Raw genomic sequence first — 25,582 nt, forward strand, 5'->3', positions numbered from 1 at the left:
ATTTTATCTGCTACAATTTGAACTCATAGTCAAAATGTGTGGATATAGTTAAATGAAGAACAAAGAAAGAATTTAAATCGAATGTCAAATCAGTCAAGTTGAGAACAAGTTTTGTGACCTTGTCTGGTGCATTTATACTGGCAACCCTCTGTGGAGGAGGAGAGGGGAGTAAGTGAGTTCTAATAATAAAAGTTGTAATGTTAGGTTGGAAATAAGGATAAATGTTTTTTGCTACATTTATTTAGCTATTTTTATCATAAAATCATTTGTAAAAAACATTCTTCAAGGTTAGAATTTGCGTGTTACAGCGATGCGTACATGAATAGCATCTCTCCAGTGCCTCGCTGTTTTGGCATATGAGGAGAGACGATGTCGAAGTTTCTCCAAATAAGAATTGACAAGAAAAAGGCTCTGGTGGATTAAAGACGAGTAATTTGGTTGACGTGAAAAGCGACCATGTTTTGTTCCCAAATATTGTGGCTTATGCGATGAGATACGAGTTGTCGGATGCAAGCATCCAAAGCACGAGAAGTACTGGGAAATAAGAGTGGTACGCAGATGTTACGCCAGTTTGCGTCGGAAGTTGAACGAACTGTGATAGGTGGGAGACGTATCGAGCATTTGGAAGAACAAAACGGGAGAGAAATTCATTGTGGGGTTTATTTGAGTGTGTCTGACATTGAGGCATTATGCCAGGACAATAGAAATTCCGTTGCAGAGAGGATAATACTACGATCGCTAACATGTGCATTGGTTAGGGCACAGTTCTGTGACCTATGTGTATGTGTGCATTCATATGACCTTTGAATGGGTTGGGTATTCAAACTGATACCCATCACCTCAAGGTCAAATTGGTTAAGTAGGGGTTAATGAACGTTGGCATTGAAGATGATGCCATTTAGGCTGCTAGTGATAAGCTTATTGAAATGGCAGCGTTATTTTGGAATGATGAAACATTTGAGACATGCTACAGTGGCAGTGTCTGTGCAGTAGAAATAGATAGCTATACATGGTTGAAGATTCAAAAGCGTTTTCTTGTAACGATGTTGAAGGATTTGTTACCTCACAGTAAAACATCGGTATTTATCAAAGTCAAGAACATTACTGAATAGGACTGGAACGTTGAAGATTGGGCTAGCGGGACAAATTACAGTTGTGCTTTTTTGGAGGAACTTGCAAATTGTGTGATATTTGCATGATATTGGGTTTTTTTGCACGACTATGACTAATTTATTGGAGGAAAATATGGAAGATCATCAAAAAAACCAAAAAAAAACAAAATCCAAATCTCGAAATCACCCCACCCCCAAAACAAAATGAACAACTTTATATTGAATCCACATGACTATGATATTGGTATTTCTGAGGGAAAATATGGAAGATTATCCAAAATAAAAACCCTAACCCGAATTACCCTTCTCCCACCCCCTTAATATAACTATATTGAACCCACATGACATTAAATTAAATTCAAGTCATGAAATGAGCATTATTTATTAGATTTGAGTGCTATGTTGGTCACTACTCTACAGTACTCATACATTGTCAACACTGGTCTCAAAATGGTGAAGAAGCTCATTGTAGGGAATTTTTTTGGGATTGTGAAGTGAAATTTAACTCATGTTCCTGGAAAAATAGCAAAAATATTCCAGTTATATTCCAAGGTGGAATTTTACCACAAAATGGGAAAAGTTGTAAAAACTTATGCAATTTGCATCAAATTTGGCTGAAATAAATTTCTTGGGAAAATAGGTATATGGATAGATCCACTTTCAAATTCTCAGCAGTGCATCCCTACCCAAACCAAACTTTTAAGTACCGGGGATACTTAAAAGTATCCCCCGGCACTCAAGTTTGGACACCCGATAAACTGATTGTGTAAGTTTTTTTCCTTTCTCTTTTGGCACATTTAAGAAAATTAGGAAGTGATGGTTGTTCCTTCAAACTGTGGATTTGTTCTACATCCTATTTTAAGATGTTACAAATACATGTAACTCGTGTGGCAAGGTGGGACTGTGCATTTAGCAAGAATATTAATAGGGGTTCATATGATGCAGGAATTTCAAATACATTCGTGTTATTAGGCTACCCATGCTTTTGCTCTCAAGAAGTAAAACATTAGTATTTATCACAGACGTTTATATTGGGCTCTTCCTTTTAAAATTCATAATCCCCATGTGGAAGATTTTGGAAATATCTTCCACAGGGGGAGTATGAAGTTTACATAGAATGAACACATTCGCAGTTCCATTTTAAACTCTCCCTCCCTCAGTTGAAGTTGAATCTTCCACAGAGGGTGTACGAAATTCAAATGGAGCTGCCTAATGTGTTCATTCCATTTGAAATTCATACACCCTCTATGGAAGATATTTCCAAAATTTTCCACAGGGGGTGTGTGGATTTTAAATGGAATTGTACATTTGTGCGCGCCAGACTGTTTGCCTTTTTTTGACAGCGATGTTCGGTCAGGGACCGTGTGTTCGTATTTTGAATTCATTGTGGCGCATCATGAAGCTAGCCTGTTTGACTCGGCAGACTTTGAATGAGATACATTGGGATTTACATTGGGACGGAATGTTTCAAAGATTGTACTCTAATGAAGGGTGATAGCGAATCTTAAAGGGGCATCACCTGATTTGTGCTCTAAAGGGTGATACACATCTTAAAGGGGCATTGCCTGCCCAAAGCGGGCTATTTGCGGAAGTGGAACGGAATATGTTTCAGTAAAATATTCAAGAAGGGTAATTATCCCACTAATCATATAGATAAAAATTTATACATGTAGAAGAATGGGTACCGAAGCTGAAAGGTCACCAATCTTAAAGGTGCATTACCCAATCTCATTCAGATTAGACTATTTGCCTCTGAAATTCAGTATTTATTAAAGAAAGTTGGGAGGAAAGAATAATATCCAATTTCAAGAAAAGAATATTTGCAAGTAAAAGTGATCATACTTATATGAAATTATGTTGTTATAATCATATCATTTTTAACTTTTCAAGTTCAAGCAGGTGAATGTAAGCTGATCGAAGATCTTAAAGGTGCTTTCTCCACATTTGAACAAACTATTTTCACGCTTCCCACTTTATATTCAAGTATGGGAATAATTTCAAGGAAAAGAAAATTTGTGATTTGAAACTGAAGTTGTTATCTATATCTAGTCATGTTGAAACAGGTGGTGTTCAATGATGGAGTACTGATGAAATATGATAGGAGGTCTTAAGGGTGCTTCTTCTGATCTTAAAGGTGCTTCTGATTTTGAACAGACTATTCCTGATTTGGTGTAGATTATTCATCCAGTTGGTAAAACAAAAGTAGAAAATCAAATATGGGAATTTATGTTGCGTTAACACAATGTTTCGTCCAAAACCATCATTCATCATCAGGTGATCGATTCAGGTTGATAGGTCAAGTGAGAGGCGGCGATCAATTCCTTTCAGTGCCCGATGATACCACGTGTGTGAGAGTTGAAAGCATAGTGCTCCAATCTTGTTCGGCGATGTGCTTTTGACTCTCTCCCAGACAGCTTCGCGCACACCCCTTTTAAACCAATTTTCAAACCAATGTTAATGTATGTCCCATAGCTTTGTTGTGGGTCAACAGGCCGAGTTCTGGGCTTCGTTAGGGCTAGGTCTGCGATGTTTGCCAATCCTAGCTCTAAGATTGTTTGGTCTCTCCTATATAGTCTTCTTCCGCACAAGTGATACCATATGCGATGTGTATATGAATGGGCTATTTCACTATGGATGTCATTTGGACGACAATAGCCTCTTCCCAATGGCATAGTCCAATAACCTCAATTACATAATCATAGTGCAAAATTTGGCCTCAAGTTGCAGAGTATGAGTTTTTGTACCCAAATTTTTAAAGGTCATTTAATGAATGATTGTACAGATGTATTGGGGTTTAAGAACTGTGCCCCTGATAGATGAGCATGTTGTGGATGATAGTGTTTGTTGTTTCCTATTTTAAATTTTATTCAAGGAAAGTGATCATTAACAGAAATATTATTCATTTTAAACATCCCATTTTATATGTTAAAATTTAAAAATTGTAGACGTTGAATAATAGTTCGATTAAAGTTTCTTTCATCATGCATGGAATTCCTTGTTTATTAAACTCCCAAGAGCTCCGCTATTTTTATTTCTTCTTTTAAAGAAGTAAATGATGAAATGTCTGCCTGGGAAATTTTGTGTCTCAAGAGTCGTTGCTGTGTCATCACATTGGCCTTCAATATGTTGGATAAATATAGATAGACATATGAAATAGTCCTTTTCAGAGAAGATAGCTATACACTTCCCACAATGCATTTCTTCCCTGTTCTGTTCTAAATTGGTCAGTAGTGACAAGTCAATTGCACAATACCTGGATGAGTTCTGTTATTATTGAAGCATTTTTGGTCACTATTAACCCATGTTGCACTGAATTATGCTAAATCCCCTTCAGCCCAACTCACTTTTCTTATCATATCTCTGATTGGCTCAAGACATGATATAGCCCTCTTTGTAACCAATCAAAATAGTTCTTAGAGGGTGATAACCTGGCAGGTTGCACTTCTGGGGTTGATAACTTATCACACCTTTATTACGCACTCCCTTCAACATCTTCATCTTGCTTAATAGGGGATGATGCTGTTGACATCAGTGCCCCTTTAAATCTTACATTACCATAGACTCAAAACCCGTTCTCCCTATCAACCTCATCATCTTGCTTAATAGGGGATGATGCTGTTGACATCAGTGCCCCCTTTAAATCTTACATTACCATAGACTCAAAACCCGTTCTCCCTATCAACCTCATCATCTTGCTTAATAGGGGATGATGCTGTTGACATCACTGCCCCTTTAAATCTTACATTACCATAGACTCAAAACCCGTTCTCCCTGTCAACCTCATCATCTTACTTAATAGGGGATGATGCTGTTGACATCAGTGCCCCTTTAAATCTTACATTACCATAGACTCAAAACCCGTTCTCCCTGTCAACCTCATCATCTTACTTAATAGGGGATGATGCTGTTGACATCAGTGCCCCTTTAAATCTTACATTACCATAGACTCAAAACCCGTTCTCCCTGTCAACCTCATCATCTTGCTTAATAGGGGATGATGCTGTTGACATCACTGCCCCTTTAAATCTTACATTACCATAGACTCAAAACCCGTTCTCCCTGTCAACCTCATCATCTTACTTAATAGGGATGATGCTGTTGACATCAGTGCCCTTTAAATCTTACATTACCATAGACTCAAAACCCGTTCTCCCTGTCAACCTCATCATCTTACTTAATAGGGGATGATGCTGTTGACATCAGTGCCCCTTTAAATCTTACATTACCATAGACTCAAAACCCGTTCTCCCTATCAACCTCATCATCTTACTTAATAGGGGATGATGCTGTTGACATCAGTGCCCCTTTAAATCTTACATTACCATAGACTCAAAACCCGTTCCCCCTGTAAACCTCATCATCTTACTTAATAGGGGATGATGCTGTTGACATCAGTGCCCCCTTTAAATCTTACATTACCATAGACTCAAAACCCGTTCTCCCTGTCAACCTCATCACCTTACTTAATAGGGGATGATGCTGTTGACATCACTGCCCCTTTAAATCTTACATTACCATAGACTCAAAACCCGTTCTCCCTGTCAACCTCATCATCTTACTTAATAGGGGATGATGCTGTTGACATCAGTGCCCCCTTAAATCTTACATTACCATAGACTCAAAACCCGTTCTCCCTGTCAACCTCATCATCTTACTTAATAGGGGATGATGCTGTTGACATCAGTGCCCCTTTAAATCTTACATTACCATAGACTCAAAACCCGTTCTCCCTGTCAACCTCATCATCTTGCTTAATAGGGGATGATGCTGTTGACATCACTGCCCCTTTAAATCTTACATTACCATAGACTCAAAACCCGTTCTCCCTGTCAACCTCATCATCTTACTTAATAGGGGATGATGCTGTTGACATCACTGCCCCTTTAATTCTTACATTACCATAGACTCAAAACCCGTTCTCCCTGTCAACCTCATCATCTTACTTAATAGGGGATGATGCTGTTGACATCAGTGCCCCTCTACATCTTACATTACCATAGACTCAAAACCCGTTCTCCCTATCAACCTCATCATCTTACTTAATAGGGGATGATGCTGTTGACATCAGTGCCCCTTTAAATCTTACATTACCATAGACTCAAAACCCGTTCTCCCTGTCAACCTCATCATCTTACTTAATAGGGGATGATGCTGTTGACATCAGTGCCCCTTTAAATCTTACTACCGTAGACTCAATACCTTTCAATAGCTTGCTTCTAAAGATAAACCATCAATAGAGATGATTCTATTGACATCTCAGTGTCCCTTTAAATCTGACACTACCACAGACTCACTACCCGTCCTCCCTATCAACCCCATCATCTTGTGCTCACCTGGTGTTAATAGAATACCAATATTTTCTGCCCGCCGATGTTTTGATCTCGTCCCAATCTCATTCCGAATAGGAAATTGAAACAATCTGAGAAAAATTGACTCGTGGCCGTGGCGTGCGCAGAGAGGTTTACCACCGTATTGACTGCAATAACAAGCCGTGTTTTCGTAAGACTCTAAGAGGGACATAGGCAACTAGGTTGTGCTGAGGCACCAAATTAAGGCTCTAGTTTTGTCATCACACGAGGGCGTGCTTGTTATATTGAATTTTTTTTAAAAGCGTGTTATCAAAATTATGCCCAGGTTGCATTAGGGTTGATTATTATCGTAATTGGAAATTGTAATTAAAAATTAAAAATTTAACTGGCGTATTTTATATGGTGTATAATTATGTGAAGGATGTTTTAAGCAGGCTGAGATTATTCAAAACCATACATAATTTAACAAAATTAGTGCCGGTATGTAATAATAATTGTCCCTACCCAATCTTTAATTAATTTCAAATATATGAAAGCTTCTTAACCCCAGTTGGTTTTCTTTGTCATAAAGAAAGTCCTCAAGTTAATAGTTAGAATTGTGATATATGTAAAAGTTTCAAATAATTTGCTGTTGAAGAAATTTGCGAAAAATTTCAGCCAGAATCACTAGTCTTAATTAATCAACATAAATGTTGCCCAATTTTCTCTTAACAATTGTTTTTTTATGCGACAAGAAGCAACTGAATGAAAAAACAAAAAAAAGTTGACCCAATTTTACAAATATCAGGCCTAAAATCGCCCAGTTGGGTTACTATATCACGGGTTGTTAACGCTGTGCCCAAGTTCAAGTTGGTCATACTAGAGCGACTAGACTAATACTATGTCATAAGTAATTAGTTTATCTGTGAACGTGAAAATGGGACATCTTAATCAATATTTTTATTGATGAGGCATTGACGTATGGATCTGCCAGGTGATAAAGAGGTTAATTAGGAAAACAGGTGAAATGTCAGGGTTGCCAAACCCTCGATTTAGTAGCCCAATTTTCACTGTGAGTTCGACCATTTCCTGTTGTGTCCTATTGAAACCGGTGCTACAAATTGGGTGACTTTTTGACATGGCTCTGTGATTTTTGGTACTTTGCTGTCCCATAGAAATCAATGGTTAGGAGAAAAAATTGGGCGACTTTGGGTGATTTGGACTTTTCTTTGGGTTGGGAAATCTGAGAATCAGGCTAAGTAAATATAATTGGATTTCTGAAGTCAAAACAACAATGATGATAATCAAATTGATCAAAACATTAATTTGTAGGATGGTTGGGTAAATTGGTTGATGAAATTATAATGAAAGTTGAAAGTTGAATGAATGCTTTTTGAAATAGGAAAATAGCTGAAGAGGAATAATTTTGTCTCAATTTGCAAAATCAGGAATTGGCACTTGCAAAAATTGTGGGTAGAACTAGTGTTAAATCAAATTCTTGAAATCTTTGCGGATGATCTGTTTACTGAATTACGGGTCTGTTGTTCAAGCATGGAAAAAGATGTGGAATCCATGCCCGGAATCAAAGAAACTTATTCCAAGGAAATTTTTTTGATTTGAAGGGAATTTTGGAATTTGGAGGAAAATATTTCTTCCCCATGTAAGAAATACACAGGAAATTTGACAGTCATGAGAGTTAAATTTGGCACACCTTTGCAGGAAATACCTATTTTTCCAGCCCTGCTGTAGTTTATATCCTGAATGCATATGCACAAATATAATTTAGCATTGTCGTAAAATAAAGATTGTCCAAGAGACAGAAAGCAGAGAAAAGGATGAAGAAAGCTAAGAGGATTAGTAAGATATGACCTTCTTGGGCCAGCTGAGTTAATCTGATTAGTATAGATTAGCCAAGTCTACAAGATTACACATCTTGGCATTACTCTACCTGCTATATTGGATTAGGGATGGGTGGTGGGTTGTGATATTCCAGTTGAAATCCATACACCCTCTGTGGAAGACATGACCTTAATCTCCCACACAGGGGGTGTAGATTTCAAATGGATTCACCCATCCAGGTAACCCATTTGAAATTCACACTCCCTATGTGGAAGATTAAGGTCATGTCTTCCATAGGGGGTGTATGGATTTCAACTGGAATAGCCCATTTATAAGTAGCATTTTCAGGCTTGTAGGTTTAGCTGTGGGTTGTAAATTTCAGAAAACTGTTTTTTTTTTCTTCAAAAGTTATTATGGTTTGCATGTGTTTTTTTGACTGCTTGTTTTTCAGTCATCACTGGATGGGGAAGGATTCATATCTATAAATCATTATGCTCCAGCGGCAAAATTGGAGTCAATAGGGACGTGCTATATTGAAAGTCTGACCACTGACTTTATATTCTAATAATATATTTGCATGCCTGAGATATATGAAGTGGACATCACCATGAGGATAGGTTTAAGGGTAAATAATTAGCATTAACTTGGATGATACAATCCAGAAAATAAGCAAATTAGGAATTTGAGTCTAAGACCCTGTTCACATTAGAAAATTTTCTTCTTTCGACGAACCTCGAACGAAGATTAAAAATCGTTTTATCCCAATGTGTACGCACTTTTCTTCCTTCGACGAAGATTAAAATTGCTTCATTCAACGAAGCTAAAAAGGTTGTTTCGACGAAGGAATACTTCGTTCGACGAAGCTAATTTTGTAATGTGTACGCTCGCTTCGTTCGACGAAGGAAAGTGAACATGTGACAAGTGACCTTCGCTGGCTTTAATAATTGCCGGGCGTTATAGCTTCGTTCGAGCTTCGTTAATTTGCATGAAATGTGTAAGGTGCAATGTCTTCGTTCGATCTTCGTTCAGTGTAATGTGTACGCATGCTTAATTAGTTAATCAAGATTAACTTATCTTCGTCAAATGAAGAAATTCTCTAATGTGAACAGGGTCTAAATTAAGTAGAAAGGTCAAGATGAAATTTTGGGAATACATTGGATGTTAGATCCAGAGTGTGCAGGGGTCACACATAAGCCGAGATGTCATGGAAAAATATAATAAAAATGGCAGCCATTTTGAAATCCCCCAAAACCAGCTGGAGTATAAATCTTGATAGTAAGTGGCAATTTATGCCTTTTGTGAAAAATATGCCATAGCCCAATCCAGTTCCTGGATGTTTTCACTGTGTATATGCATGGGCGCGGCGGCCTTGCGGTACGGGCTTGGAATCGTAACCATAGGGTTGTGGGTTCGAACCCTGATGGTGGTGTATTCATGTTGTACCCTTAGATTAGGCTTTTAACATCTATTGCCTCCCTTCACCCAGGTGTATAAATGGAAACCAGCTGATGGAGCAGCAGACAACCCCCTCCACCCACAACAGCATTATTGAGGAACCTTTCGAAAGAGAGATTGGCACTCAGGACTGTCAAATGCAGGCATGAGCCTTTTCCTTTACCCTATTCATGTAGTTCTTTTGACAATCTACCAAACTTTACAGATAAACTGCTTACTATTCTAGAAAATCAAAACCACCTTAAAGAAACCCACAAAATGATGTTGTTTTGTTTGGCAATGTCAGCATTGGATCAATGTCTGAATATGTGATATTCCAGACATCAAATATATACACACTCTCAGATCACAGGCCTGTGTTAGTAATGCATAGTTGACTTGAACAATAGCTCACCTTTGGCATAGTTTATGGGAGATGGCAGGCAACTGGGGAGTTGGTAACCCAATTGGGTGCTTTTGAAGATTTAACTGCAGTATTTTTGCTTATCCTATATATAATAACTGCTGGTTATGAGAATATTAATGATTTTTCGACATTGTTTCATGTCCTATAATTATGAACAGAATCAACAGATAGTTTCGAGAAAATTGGGGTGATTTTTCACTGATTTTGGGTGGAAAATCTGGCAAGCCAGATTGCAGGGAAATATATGGGGGCTGAATTGGTGTATAAATGACATGAGATTTGATGCAGTGTTTACTCTGAGTGAACCTTTCATGTGAACCCATTATTGAGAAATAGACTTTATACAAGGATGTAGGCACTTTCATTTCAAATAATTTCATCTGCAAGCCACAGTGTCCCAAACTCAAATGGATCTTGTGAACAGGCAGGGGTATGTTCGGAACCATTTGGGTTTGAGTGGCTATAAATGCCCCAAAGAGGCTGATTTTTCATGTTTTTGACGTTTTGGGCTAAAAACCAGTGGGCTCAAGCCCAAGCCCCTTCCTCTTGGTAGGTACACCCCTGCAGTGGTACCGAAGAGTGACAATTTTGATTATAAGCTTAAAAAGTTACCTTTTCAGAGTTGAGCAAAGACGTAGCTTGCGACGCCATCACGGCGTCTTCATTCAGCGTAGTGATCACACTCCTCCGGTGAATGAAGACGCCGTGATGGCATCGCAAGCTACGTCTTTGCTCAACTCAGACTCTGAAAAGGTAACTTTTTAAGCTTATGTAAATATGACAGAGTCCAATATCAGTCTACATGCTGCTAATTTTGATTATGTTTGAGAAGACCTTTCACATGAGCCTCTGCTTAAAATAGGAACACAATTTATGAAAAGTAGGCCTCTCTTTTGCGTGTCTCATATGATAGAACAACAAATAAGCTAAAAAATGTTGGTTATGACGTATGGCCATAGAAGCTACTCATCTTGGAGTTGATGGTCTATTATTATACATCAGTTACTTACTAGAAGTGGAAACATGAAATCAGGTTTTTTCTTGAGACCATAGTAATGGTGTACCACCTGCGCCATACCAATCTGTAATGAATTTCTCCTAGCCAACTTGTATTGTACCAGTGTGTGTAATCATAGCCTATTGGAGACACAGTGCAACTTGTCCTATTTGGTTGCCCTACCTGACAATATCCGTCTAGTAAACATAAATAACAGTCAATGTTTACTTAAGGCACAGCACATGCACATGGTGTCATCGGGTTGCTAGGCCGAATTTTATTACAGGCGTATTAACTCGTTTGTGCAGACTATGGAAAAAATTAAGTGAAAATGTTATCAAAAAATTGTTATACCTGGTAATAGCAGTGTTGTTTTGTAAACAAATTGATATGGTTTACACACCCAGTGCCACAACACTGTGTTTCATGCCTGCAATCTTCAGGAGATGCAGGGCCTGAAGATTTCAGGGCATGAAACACAGTGTTGTGGCACTAGGTGTGTAAACCATATCATTTTGTATTGCAGCTCTACCCATCCGGGTATCCAGCACTCTCAAACTGTTTTAGTGATACTTTTTACATATGTTTATGATTGTTTTGTAAACATATATTTTATAACAGCAAATGTTTACTTGGGCACAGTTCATGCACTTGGTACTATCAGGTTGCTAGGCCAAATTTTATTACAAGCGTATTAACTCGCTAGTACTGTGCGAACTTATAAATGTAATGTGAAAAAGTGAACCTTTATCAAAAATTTATACTAAATTGTTATTAATAGCAGCAGACATCAGTGTTGTTTTGTAAACATAAAGTAAACAGTCGGTGTGCACATGGAGCTGTTAGGTTGCTAGGCTGCTAGGCTAATTTTTTTGCCGGGAACACATTTATACCAGACCATATATCAGACCAAATAATTTATTACATCGTAATCAATTGGTGAAAAAAGCCACAATGTGAACAAAATTGTCAATGATGGCAAACAGAGGTATTGTCTTGTAAACATAAGAAAGCAAAATGTTATTTTTGAGCACAATCCAATATGATTATGCCGCCATGTTGCTACGGCAATTTGGTATGCCATATAAAGTGTAAATTGGATGTCCATTTTGGAGTTTCCAAAAAATGCCATTACATTTTCATATTGCAGTCACAATACGATTGACTAATTAGTGCAACGGCCATGATACATTTGTATTTGACATTCACAACACAGGCCCACCCATCTATCCAGTAAGCTTTGTTTAATATCCACAGTCCGTGGATTATGATGGATGAGGCTTGGTTCCAATGTCCAATTAGACGTGCCATTTAATGGACAAAATACCATTATATCAGATGCATCTCTCATATTGGATGACAGCATTATGCTCATCATATGGTCGGAATCAACATTATGAAACAAATGTGTGATTTTAGTTCAAATTTACAACTCAAATTTTAAGAACCACTGAACCAATACTAGGCATGTTTGTACTCATTTGAATGTATTTTTCAATTTTCACGTAGATTTCAAATATGGAAACAAAAATAAGACATTTTGAAATTTTTTACGAAGATATAAAAAAAATTGTTTTGGTAGTGCCCATCTGTATAGCGTAACCTAATTAAGGATGCACGGGCCTTCCATCATTCAGTGGTGGAGTAATAAAATAATTATCATATTTTGTTGTACAAAGAATGATTTTAGTGAAGTTATTAGCCGATTCACCGGCCCCAGTCGTTGGTTTTTTTTCTCTCTAGAATACATTGTAGGCGCTGATGTTTCATGTTTCTGAGTTACAGATCCAAGATGTGTATAATCACAGACATGTTTAGGTGTCATTTGCTTAATTTCAAGTTTATGATCAGAGCATTTATCAAATTGATAGACTTGCTACAATTTAAACATATTTGTGGACCATAATGGCCTCATCCCAATGGCATAGTTCAATAACCTCAATTAAACAATCAAAGTGCAAAATTTGACCTCAAGTTGCAGTGTATGAGTTTTTATACCCAAATTTTAAAAGGTCGTTCAATGAATGTACAAATAAATTCGATTTAAATAACTGTGCCCTGATAGATGAGCGTGATGTGGATCATAGTGAAATGGCAGCTAGGTTTGTACGATATACATGTAGCAAATCCGTTTCAATATTGAATGCAATACTCTGCGAACGAGACCACAACAACATAGAGACTGACACATACATACATAGTTTTCATCAAGCGTTGATATGAATAGACCCACTAACAGTTATTTATAGGTCTACGCCAAACAAATGTGTCATATGTTTACATAAACATAACGGAGCATATACAACATGGATGCCTATTGCCTAGCAAACCCCAACATGTGTTGTTATTTAATTTAAGAATACATGGATGGTGAAAATAGTCGGAAATTTGTGATATACATTATTTTGATGCCAAATTTATTATTGAAATTATGGTCAAATGAAGTGAAACTTCAGTGTCATACAGATGGGTATTTGTCATTGAGTGGGTGACTGAAATATGAAAGCAACGTACCTGTGCCTACCTGAGTATGACACTATTGAAGGAGTCATTCAATTTGGGCCCCAAGAAAATGGGGGTCAATCAGTGTGGTACCACTAAAATTGGGTGGCATTGACAGTGAAAAATATTTTTCGGGCAATAATGTGCAATTTTGAAGCTAAAATTGCGCCAAAAATGTTTCATCTGTCTTTGCGTGTACACTAAAAGGGGGTCATTGGGTGTATAAAGCTGATGAGAAAAAAGGGGGTCATTAGGTATAGAGTTTGCCTCAAAAAAGGGGGTTATTTGATAAGCACATGACGCTTAACCAATATAGGGAAGTGCCCCACCCCTCTCTGGTCTATTCTGGGATTTACTGAGACACATCAGTGGATAGAACAATATAAATGCATACTTTGTCGGCCCCACAAATTGATTTTGATTGATTGATTAGCATATTATTTGGATTATCATAGCTCATGTAGTTCCCCCATATCCAGCACTGACTGCTTGCACTTTTATGCTGAGCATGGTTGCCGAATTTGACTACCTCATTGAACGAGAAAACAAGTATACACCTAGCTATATCAATAGAGTCAGCTTTTGGATTTTTTTGTCAATTATGTTCTTTGTATGCTTGTCCCAAAAATGGCAAAATCAGAATTTTTAAGTGCTTTTGAGGCAAAATAGTACTAAAATATACCACATCTTGCACTAGTTCGGTCTTCCAGCAAACTTACTATTAACTTAACAGTAATACATGGCATAGACTACCTGTTAGTAGATCTAGAGAAGAAGCTTCTTATCAATAAAGACAGCCAGACAAAAGGAAGTAGTGAGAAGCGCTTTGTTAACTGTCACTCAAATTCAATACAAAGTTGCGATGGGTTATACAGAAGAGGGGGGAGGGGCTTGTAATCCGCACCCTAAATTCTGGTAAAACTAAACCTAATCTGAATACTTTTCTTAATGCTCAAACCTAATCCTAACCTTAGAACCTGGCTGATGGCGTACAGTTTTGGGGTTGTAGACCTCTTTGAAGGCATTGACCGTCGTCAGTCCGTAGTTTAAGTCTTAATTCCTGTATTTTCGGATAGTAACAATCTAGCCTACACGTATGAACTTGCATCTACATAGAGAAAACCTGGCTAGAATTCTACACTGCTGTTCACCAAGGCACAGTTCCTCAGCAGCACTTTGTGCCTATGGCCATCGGTGGACCTGTTGGAAACGGGGTATTCAAACTCATACCCAACAACTTCAAGTCAAGTTGCAAGATTCACAATGACTAGTGTAGGGTGTCGAACTTCTGCACCTAAAGTGAGAGTATTTGGGCGGATAGTGAGTGTATCTATGCTTTTCATTTTGTCTCCAATATTATTATGCTAGGAAGTAATGGTGAACATACTGCCCATCCTTGAAGCAAAAGTGCAGTACTTGTGAAGAAATAACAAAGAAGATACCACCTTATTACTTGGAAGACAGGTGTTTGTGAGCAAGTCTAGTCCTAAAATGAAAAGGCTGTATCTGCAAGAAAATACCATTGCAGATACTGTTTTTATACAGGGAGCAATTTTTGTTAAGGTTTTTTAATCAACCTGCTGCGAGTAAAAAGCATTATATGATACTAGTTAGAAAAAGGGATAGTGTATTATTACTAGGGCCGGATAGAGCTTCCCCGGCTGGCATCATATCTCTTGTCAGTTGTGTATGATGGATTGGGCACTGATAGCTAGCCCCAATATAATTATTGAGGTGACTGACCAGGTCTGGCTTGGAAGAGATGGACAGTGGTCAAGACCAATTTGAGCATGTTGCAGACTTGACCATCCATGATATACAGACTATTATGGTTTTTGAATTGAATCCTTCCTGTCTTACCTCACATAATTAACCAAGACATTTTCTATTGAGAGGTTTAAGAGTGATTGCACCTCTACAGCTCTGTAGGAGAGTGATTTATAGCTCATCATAATGACTCACTAACTCTTAAAACCTTGGCTGCATGTCCTAACAGGTCCTCTAAATATGGTGTTTAAAAGCTCTTCTTGAAGACGCCAGTGGAGCATTTGACAGCTCTTCTTGAGGACACCTGAGGAGCATTGTACAGCTCTTCTTGACACCAGAGGAGCATTTTACAGTTCTTCTTGAAGACACCAGAGAAGCATTTTACAGCTCTTCTTGACACCAGAGGAGCATTTTACAGCTCTTCTTGAGGACACCAGAGGAGCATTGTACAGCTCTTCTTGACACCAGAGGAGCATGTACAGCTCTTCACCACATTTCAGAAGACATTGCCAGTTAAATGTCCTGGGTTGTTGCTACCTTGCAATAATTGTTTCAGAGGTCCTTAATAGATTTTCTTGATGATCCCATCAATGTTTCATGTAATAGTTACAAATCTAATTTGACTTCTATGAACCCCAAGCTTCAGTGGGAGAGAGTGAATCCCAGACCAGGCCTCTTCATCTAGATAATCAAAGGGTGTGTGAGCCTCTGTTTTACAGTTTAATAGTTAGGCCATATGGTATTACCTACGATGTAATCATGTGAGACGACAACAAGTGATGACCAGCCGACTCATGGTGGGAGGGACAAAAATAAACAAGAACGAAAACTGACCGCGTCGTCAAGTTGGTCTGCTGGACATTGCCTTATCAGTATGACCGGCGAGCTGAAAAACTTTCGTGTTGGGTCTTGTTCTGGTGAGTTTCCTATTGAAGCAGGGAAAGCATAGTGTTCATTATTATTTTATACGTTGTGCATTAGGCTTGCAAAATGTCACTATTGGTATGAGACGGTGTAGTGGCTAGTAAAATTTAATCTTCAGAGTGCTCTATCAAATACTCACGAGAGGGCTCTGACAGTATTAAGCTCGTCCTTTTTCATTTTCTCCCCATCATCGCCAAATGGGTTCCGGGCACAATCTGGTCATTCATATTTTACAGTCATGGATTTGTATTTTTATTTGTTGTTCTCAAGCGGATGTTTTAAAAAGATTTTAAAGGGCGGTTATTGTTAAAGCGGCAAATGACTTATTTCTTGAAGTGAGATTTGAACCATTAGTTATGTATTGAAAAGAGCAGCATTATTATTAATAGCCTTAACACATTGATGTGACAGGACATGTGTCTTTTGCAGCATTTAAAAAAAATGTTTCTGAAGTGAAAACTTTTCATGTGTGCTCATGTTAAAAGCTTTTAAAAACTAGGCCTGTTCTGTGGGTGTGCTTAAGGTAACGCTCACCTCGCTTTTGTTAACTTTATTTTGTACACATTTGATGAAATTAAACTTTAACAGTTATTTGCATCTTATTGCAAATTAATCAAAGACTTAAATATTCTACTCCGAGCATGAAAAGAATGCTACACTTGCATATCGACTGCTCAGTGCTGGAAGTGGGTAAGTGCAATAGCTGCCATGTGTAGATGAGTACAATATACTGTGAGTAAATTGGCAAATGTTCATAGGAAAGCTGCTGCACTTACCTACTTCTGGCACTGAGCAGTCAATATTTCTTCACAAATTTAGTCCTGGTTTGCCAAAATGTTTCTAGCCCAGGTCGCCGGTTTCTAATGATCAAGACACTACTAAAAGTATTAGTACTTAATGTTGAAAAATCACATACATTTTGTTATAAGCATTGGTTTCTGAATGAAAAATAGTTGCGAAATGTTAACAAAAATCCCTCAGTTGGGCTACTGTCCAGTAGGTTTGGTAACTCTGCACATACACACACATCTGTCAAAGCAGATGTGAACACATCTGCTAAAGATATTGTCAAAATCTTCAAATAATCACCTAGTTGGGCTACAAAATGGTGAATATGGTAACTCTGAACACGTGCACTGAGCACATACATACACAACTGTCAAAGTAGATGTGCAAGCATCTGGTCAAAAATAATGGCAACCTCTACTGATATCACCCACTTGGGCTGCAAAATGGTGGATATGGTAACCCTGTTACAACTGTGAAAGCCATTTAGTAGGGAAGCCTAGTATTTATCCCCATCCAGCACCTAGCTAGATCCCTACATTTGTGTACTGGATTACAAGTTCAGGTGAACTCTACCCCCTGGGATTGATACTATTATCCTTTTGCTGATTGAGGGTTGAAGATTTGGTCAAATGTTGTTGAACTAACTAATTATTGAGGCATAATTTTTAACTGGTTATTTTTCACAATTTAGATTGGACTCTAGTGTTAAAAACCAGGTTTAACAAATTTGTATTTTGTAAATAGGCCTTTTTAGCATGGGTTGAGTATTTTGTTTGGGCCTGCAGTCCCATCAGGACCCAAGCTTGTATCTGCAATCTGCATGGAGCAGTCTGATTTTGATAATAATTAACACACTTTTTCTCTATTTTCCTTTTATTTTCATGTAATCCTGACGACTTGATCACCTTCATCATTGCATTTACAGGTGAGTGAAATATAAACTTTTTAAATTTATAAAAAAATTCAAGCTTGTTCTTAATAAAGGCCCTTAACTTGATTTCCTGTTTCCTGTCACTTTTTTACCAGCTCATAATGAGGCAACTTTTTCAATATTCATTATTTTGGCAATTCCATTTCTCACAAAAATTTGGCATCTCCCATACATGTACATAATGTATATGTTGTACAAGACGTGTGTATTTGAAGCTAGCGAAATGAATAGGGTATCACCGAAGACTGATTTGTTTTACAATTTTACCAAATAATGAATTTTTTCGGATTCTTGGTTCACAAACGCAGGCAAAATTTCATAACACGCGTGGGTGATGGGAAACAGGAAATCAAGTTTCAAGGGCCTAAATTGGACAAATTGTTTGGCAGTATGTGAAAATATTCACACCCACAAAAATATATCAAAGTTGCATGGTTTCTTGGTAATTTGGCCGATTTGTCTGTGAGCAGTAGGCCATGCCCAAAAGGTCATTGGTGTGAGCCAAATGTACTTATATGGAGTTGGTTATAAGGGGCAAAGTGTGGGGCAAGGGTCCTTTGTTAACAGTGAACTGTGCATTCCACAGCTCCATTGTTTGCCGAGTTTTGGCGCGCACTCTTTGGATTTCATTGATGGGATGTGTTGTTGTTTATGGTAAAAGAGTTCATGATTAGATGATGTTCATGTAAATATAGGATCAACGAATCAAGGTGAAGTTTGGTAGTGAATGGCAATTTATAGTTGGCAAAGAGAATATTTTGTGCATGGTATAATGTTTAAAATTTACCGCCTCCCATGATTTAGGTAAGGCCAAAAAAAAAAAATTTGTTTGTTTGTCCTCCACAGCTTTGAAAGAGTATGTGCGGGCGGGCGGATTTTTATTATTATTATTATTATTATTATTATTGTGTTTTTTTTGGATTTGGCGAAAAATGTTTTTGGGGGGCTTTTTACTTTCAACCATGAAAGATCTTAGTATTTAGCTCTAGCTAGGTCTAGAGATACTCCAAATCTGAAAAAAAAAATTGAATTTTACTTATTTTTATTTAAAAAAAAAAAAAATGGTCAGGCCTTAATCTGAGGAGCGGGCAGTGGAGGACAAACAAACAACTTTTTTTTTTGGCCTAAGGGTGTATATTAGTGGATTAGAAAAGAATTTATTTAGTTATTGCATTATGACTGAGGTTGCAAAAGTGTATTTACAACAAAACATTTACAGCCCAACTACCAGTGGGCTGTTCCATTTTAAAGCCACAATCCCTATGTGGAAGATTTAACTAAAGCCTTCCACAGAGGGAGTTTGTTTTTCAAATGAAATTTGGTATGGCTAATTATTTTGAACCCCATACTCTCCCTGTAATGGCTTTACCTATATCTTCCACAATTGGAGTGAGTATTTCAAATTGAGGTTTCCCAATTGTCTATATTCTATTTTTTCTGTTTTCTGTCACAAATTGCCAGGCAAATGCTGCCTAATTATACTGAACTCTGCACTTTGCTTATATACTTTAAACTCTTGTTAAAAATGTTCTGCAAAGATACACACTACCAAAAAAGAAAGTAAATTATTCGATAAAACTTGCAGCAGTTAGCGCAACCAGCCCTTTAAGTTGTCTTTCTAACAAGAAAATCTATTAGCAAGTCCACTGAGAACATTATGAACGTAGTATGGTAATGAGCTCACCGCATCACGAGAATAAAGAGCAAACTTGAAGTGTGCCAAGTAACACGCGCGCGGGGACATGAATGTATGCTAACCCCTCGGGCGACGACGTCAAGCGCATTTTGACAAAATCCAACATTTGGTAAAACATTTCGGAAAGTATCAGAGTCTTGACTTTTAATAATCATATTTAAAACCAACGCCATAAATTGCATTGAGATGAGTACAATCATACCTAGTATTGGGCTAGTGGTTCTTGTGTTAGCCTCAGGATAAATCTGTCAATTTGTCGCAACTAGGCCTCGGAGTTAAGTTGGCTATAACACACACACACATGCTGAATTGTACATAGAGTACTTGATGGAACTTACTTTGTAAATTATGTGTGTAAATTGTAGCGAAGAGCTCGGTGCAACTTGTTTGATAGATTGATGGGTTAAACAGTGATGTTGCCGGAGAGGAATAGAGATGAGGTGCCTGCCTGCCTGCGCCCGTTTTCCCCTCGTCCTTTTTCTTTCAAGTAATACGATTCTGTTTTGAGGCATAAATTTGGCAATTCTGATGTCACCTCTGTTCACAAAATTGCATGGTAGAAATTGGTGCTTTAGTGATGTCGTATCATTCCCCAACCAAAGTATACAATTTGAAACATTCCATTGAAAAATGGGTTGGTGCCTTCTTCAATCAGACTCCTGTGCCCTCCTCAGTCAGGCTCCGGTGTGCCCCCCCCCTCAATCAGACTCAAAATAGGTTGGTGCCCCCCTCAATCAGACTAGGTGCACTCTCAATTAGGCTCTTTTCCCATCAACCAGGCTTTGTGTCCCTTCAACCAGGTTCTGTGCCCTCTCAATTAATCTTTGTGCCCCCTTGATCAGGCTTGGTGCCTCCGCATCAGCCTCAGCATCCGGTCAATCAGGCTCAGCTCTCAATTAGGTTTGGTGCCCCCTTGATCAGGCTGGGTGCCCCTCGATCAGGCTGGGTGCCCCTCAACCAGCCTGCCTTCAATCAGACTCAAATCTCAATTAGGTTTGGTGCCCCCTTGATCAGGCTTGATGGCCTCTTCAACCAGCCTTGGTGCCCTGTCAATCAGGCTCAGCTCTCAATTAGGTTTGGTGCCCCCTTGATCAAGCTGGGTGCCCCTTCAACCAGCCTGGGTACCCTTCAATCAGACTCAGCTCGTAATTAGGTTTGGTGCCCCCTTGATCAAGCTGGGTGCCCCATCAACCAGCCTGGGTGCCCCTTCAATCAGGCTCAGCTCTCAATTAGGTTTGGTGCCCCTTTGATCAGGCTGGGTGCCCCCTTCAATCATGATTGCTGCCCCCTCAATGTGGCTTGGTACCCCTTCAATCGGGTTTGGTGCCTTCCCCTTCAATTTCTGAAATCACTACCTCTATGGAAGATTTTGGAAACATCTTCACAGGGGAGTATGTTTTTCAAATGTAATTGGTCACAGTTAATCATTTTGAAACCCATATTTTCCCTGTGTCATGATTTAACCTTTATCTTTCACAACTGGAGTGAGTATTTCAAATGGACCTTACCCAATTGTCTATTCTATTCAAAACTCATACTCCCTCTGTTGAAAAGCTAATGTTACTGTTCATAGGCCAGTACAAGTCTTAATTTTTCGGCAGATGAACTGTTTGAGTTTTGTTATAATTATATACATCCCTTATCATATATTCTTAAAAGTCGGCAGATAAAGTCTCCTAAACCAGGTGGTGTTTGTCTTACTCCAAGCATAAAAGTGGAATATTTATCGCTGGAAAATGTGCCATTTTAAATCGCAATGTGTCAAACGTTATGATTATATGAAAATAGCTGGAGTTCTCTAGAGATCGTCTAGTGTGTATATGAATATACAATATGCTTTTTATTATTCTTTTTGATGCATATGGTGTGAGGCGAGAGAACGCACAAGGTTCGTTTTCTTTTCCTCATGAAATAAACCATTCTGGAGCGAGTATGTTTTTTTTCTATCGCTGGATGTCTGGTGATGGTGGACTCCTGAGATAATATCCAAACATAAATGTAAGATAATAAAATAAAAAATGAATTACGGTCGGATACTCGCATATTTATGGGAATCTGCCCGGCAGAGTTATAACGTTACTACAACATTCGACGGCTTATTAAATACAATTCCCACTCTGCGTTATTTTGCACAGGGCTTTGACCTTCCCAACTCGCAAGTATTAATGTTTACGATGTAGTTAAAGATTGGTCGAGGAACTACAGTAACCTTACCCCGTGTAGAAGGCCTCATCGACATGGTTTAATATGCTCAACCATCCCAGTTTGGTGAAAATCACTCAATAAATGTCAGGGCACTTCGAGAGTCCTTCGGGAACGACAATGTTTCGTTTTGCGCGAGGGCAGCTCGCTATCTCCCTCCAAATTGCTCTTAAGCTTGGCTTACATGGTGACCTCATGTTTTGCATACAAAATTGGGTGTTAACATTAAAAACAAGAAATTACACAGCAGTGATCGCTAAGACTCTCACTCATCTAGCAGGACACAGTTCATCAATCATACGTTTGTACATGTATAAAATGGCTTTTGACTGAATTACTGTAGATACAAAATCTCCCCTCCACAATTTGGCGTCAAATTTTTAGCTTCCAAGCTGGTATTGACTGCAGACTACAAGTTCCAATTTAATTTCAGATTTGTAAATTTTCAGGACCATATTTGGAGTCGGCATGAAAAATGCATTAAAATGAGTACAATCAACCCTAGTATTGGTTCAGTGGTTCTTGCGATAGCTCTGGAAATTTTGAGAAAATATCTCAGAACTTGGGATTTTTATGTTGAAGCCTATGGCTAGAATGCAGACAGAGCTCTGTTACTGGACTGTGGCATTGTGAATGAGGCTGCTCATAGTGGATGGCGTACAAGTGGGCAGCTAATGTTTCTGACCGGACAGAGAAATAGTAGCTATTCAACATGTGTAAATGTTTCATAGCCTGGTTCTATATGTCACTATTAAAGCTCTTAAAACGTCCACTGCAACAGCATGTAGCGGCATGCGGGAGGCATTCTTGTTAACCCCATGGGCACTGCTGTCTTTCTTACAGTACCTCTGATTGGTTATTTACATGATTATTTTCATCTGAGTGACCAATTAAAATACAGCTTCTAAATATTGAAAACTATATTGGCGCCACCACCATTCAAGTACGGTGTTTCTGATTGGCTCAATAAATCATAATAATCATCTTCTAACCAATCAGCAGGTAGTTCATACACTCATGCATTGCAGTGACAAGGACCCAATCCTCGTTTCCTAAAATACAGCACAATTTATCGAGTGAATGACCTAGATAAAATACTATGATGTACATGGGTATACAGTGCCTCCATGGTGATGAAATTCTCTCTCTCTCTCTTTTGAGCAGGACAGATTTCGGTATATGGGTCGGAAGAGATGTTCGATATCTATGTCAAATACCCTTAGGGGTCGTGTTGGGGAGAGGAAAAAAAGGATGAAAAAATTGGCACAATGGTCAAAATTGTATTGAAACATTTGATAACATTTATGCCAGTCGTTCGTTGCACTCTGTGAGGGTGTACACTGTTCACAGCACACGTAATGAGGTACGGGCATTTATGTTACACTTTAGCACATCCAAACACGTTGACCGAAAATAGCACTTGTGAAAGAATGCGAGGGGAAAAAAAAACGATCAGGGCTTCCCCTTTCGGTGGCTTGAGTCATCGCATCTTAATGTATTTTTCTGTGTCGTGGAATGATTGTATGCAAGTGCAGCACTGGTAGATTACTATTATACGTAGTTAGTTATAAAGTCAAGAATATTTTGCTGGTGAATTTGAATGTAGGGTCTTGACTCCAGGTGATATGTTCAATATCGGTATCTATCGGTATTTGAAGTGGGCTATATTCCATTTAAAATCCATACTACCCCTGTGGAAGATTTTGGAAATATCATCATCCACAGAGGGAGTATGTTTTTCAAATGTAATTGGTCAGACTTAATCACTTTGAAACCTGTACTCCCCCAGTGTTATGGCTTTACCTTTATCGTCCACAGCGGAGTGGGTATTTCAAAGGAAGCTACCCAATTGTCTATTCTTTTTAATCTCATACTCCCTCTGTGGAAGACTTTAATTAGATCTTCCACAGAGGTACAGTAGTGTGGATTTTAAATGGAATGGCCCAATCAATCAAGTGGTCCATGACACCTGTAATATTCAGTGTATTCTACAGAAATTTTGAAGTGGATTTTTCTATTTCTGTCAATGAAATGTAAATTGCCATTGTGGGATGCTTTGAAGAAGTATTTTAAAAATGGAAAATTTCATGCTCTTTTAATATTCACTTTTGATTATATAATTGTTGTGGTGCAAAAATAACGGGTACTCAAATATTTGTACTTAATCGGGATATTTATCGTCAACTTTTTTAAAAAACGAAATACGAAAATGTGAAAAATTGGTTGAATTTGAGCTAAAATTTAGATTTTGAAAACATCATCTTGTGGAAATAGGCACTTACGCATCATTTATCTATATCTATTCAAATAATGAAGTGGTGAAGATGTGAATATAAAGGAGTGTGATGTCCTTTCATAGTTAGCTAGTATGGAAAGCGAATTGGGCTAAAAAAATACAACAGGTAGGACTTGGTTGTCCTCAGCTGACCGACCCAAATTTTGATAACTTCCAATTTGAGGTCAGTACATGTACCATACAAATGAATACTGAATGGAATTTAGAATTTTATGAAATGTAACATTGATAATGTTTGTGCAGAAGTAATAAATGAGATGATGGTGATGATGATGATGGTGTTGGTGATGATGATGAAATAACCATGACAACAATGATGATGGACACTGTGACAATATAGCGAAATTTCACTTTCTAGCCTTCCCAAAAATATATGACCCGGTTTTTGAGTCACAAAACCCAACGCAAGGACCCTTTTTGCTCACATTTAGTTTCTAAGCAACTAGCATGGAGAATTGAGGTAGCAAGGAAGAGGTATATATCGCCTACTCGGTGCCAGAAATGGGTAAGTGCAATTGCTGCCATGTGTAGCTGCCATGTGTAGATGAGTACAATATACTGCATGTAAATTGGCAAATGTTCACAGGGCAGCTAATGCACTTACCCACTTCTGGCACTGAGCAGTTGATATGTGACATCCCTATTTTGGCCTTTTGTCACCATCACTTCATCTTGGTTGTTATCCAACAATCCCGTGTTATTGTTACCGGTCCCGTATTATCATTACCCTGTCAAATTCTGGCCTACATTTTGTTATTAAAGAAACAATGCTGTCTACCTGTGTCGGCTATGCATTGGAACTTCACCTGATGACATCCTGGGAATTTGTGGCATGAGTGTTTTTTTAGGCTTAATGCAGCACTGTAAAGTTATAATTTTCACATTGGAAAATTTGTTCTTCATAACAGCATGCAATTCAGTGTTAGTTATGCTGGGGAGGGGGCATTGTAACATACTGAATGATGTATGCTTCATAATTAGTGCTACCGTTATTCACTGTCTTCAGAATCCATCATGTAGAAAAGACTAGCACACAACCATTCAGCATTGTTTTTGAAGGCAAATATTGCATCATAAATTACTTAAAATATAGATAAATATAAAATAGGACATGGATGCTATATTAGCGTACTAGTATACAAATAATTAAAGAGAGTAAAGAACAGGTCTCTTAAGAAAAAATTACATGGAAATTACAACTTTTAGCTTTGCCCACATTTATATCTAGGTATGAAGGAATGCCTTGATATGTGGTCTTCATCTCTTGAAAGACAAGTACAATAAATTCCACTAAAATGAATTATTACAGAAAAAGTAATTTTCAGTGAAAATTTTTCTGTTCAAATATTTTTTGTTAAAATCTGTGGTAACAGGTGGT

The 25,582-nt window shown here is 38.1% G+C and overlaps 1 protein-coding gene across 1 annotated transcript in view; it reads left to right on the forward strand.

The window, feature by feature from the left end:
• Positions 1–25,582, forward strand: part of LOC140146463 (uncharacterized) — a 384,283-nt gene that overhangs the window by 88,877 nt on the left and 269,824 nt on the right.

This window comes from Amphiura filiformis, chromosome 2 (genome assembly GCF_039555335.1).
Source record: "Amphiura filiformis chromosome 2, Afil_fr2py, whole genome shotgun sequence".
Taxonomy (NCBI): Eukaryota; Metazoa; Echinodermata; class Ophiuroidea; order Amphilepidida; family Amphiuridae; genus Amphiura; species Amphiura filiformis.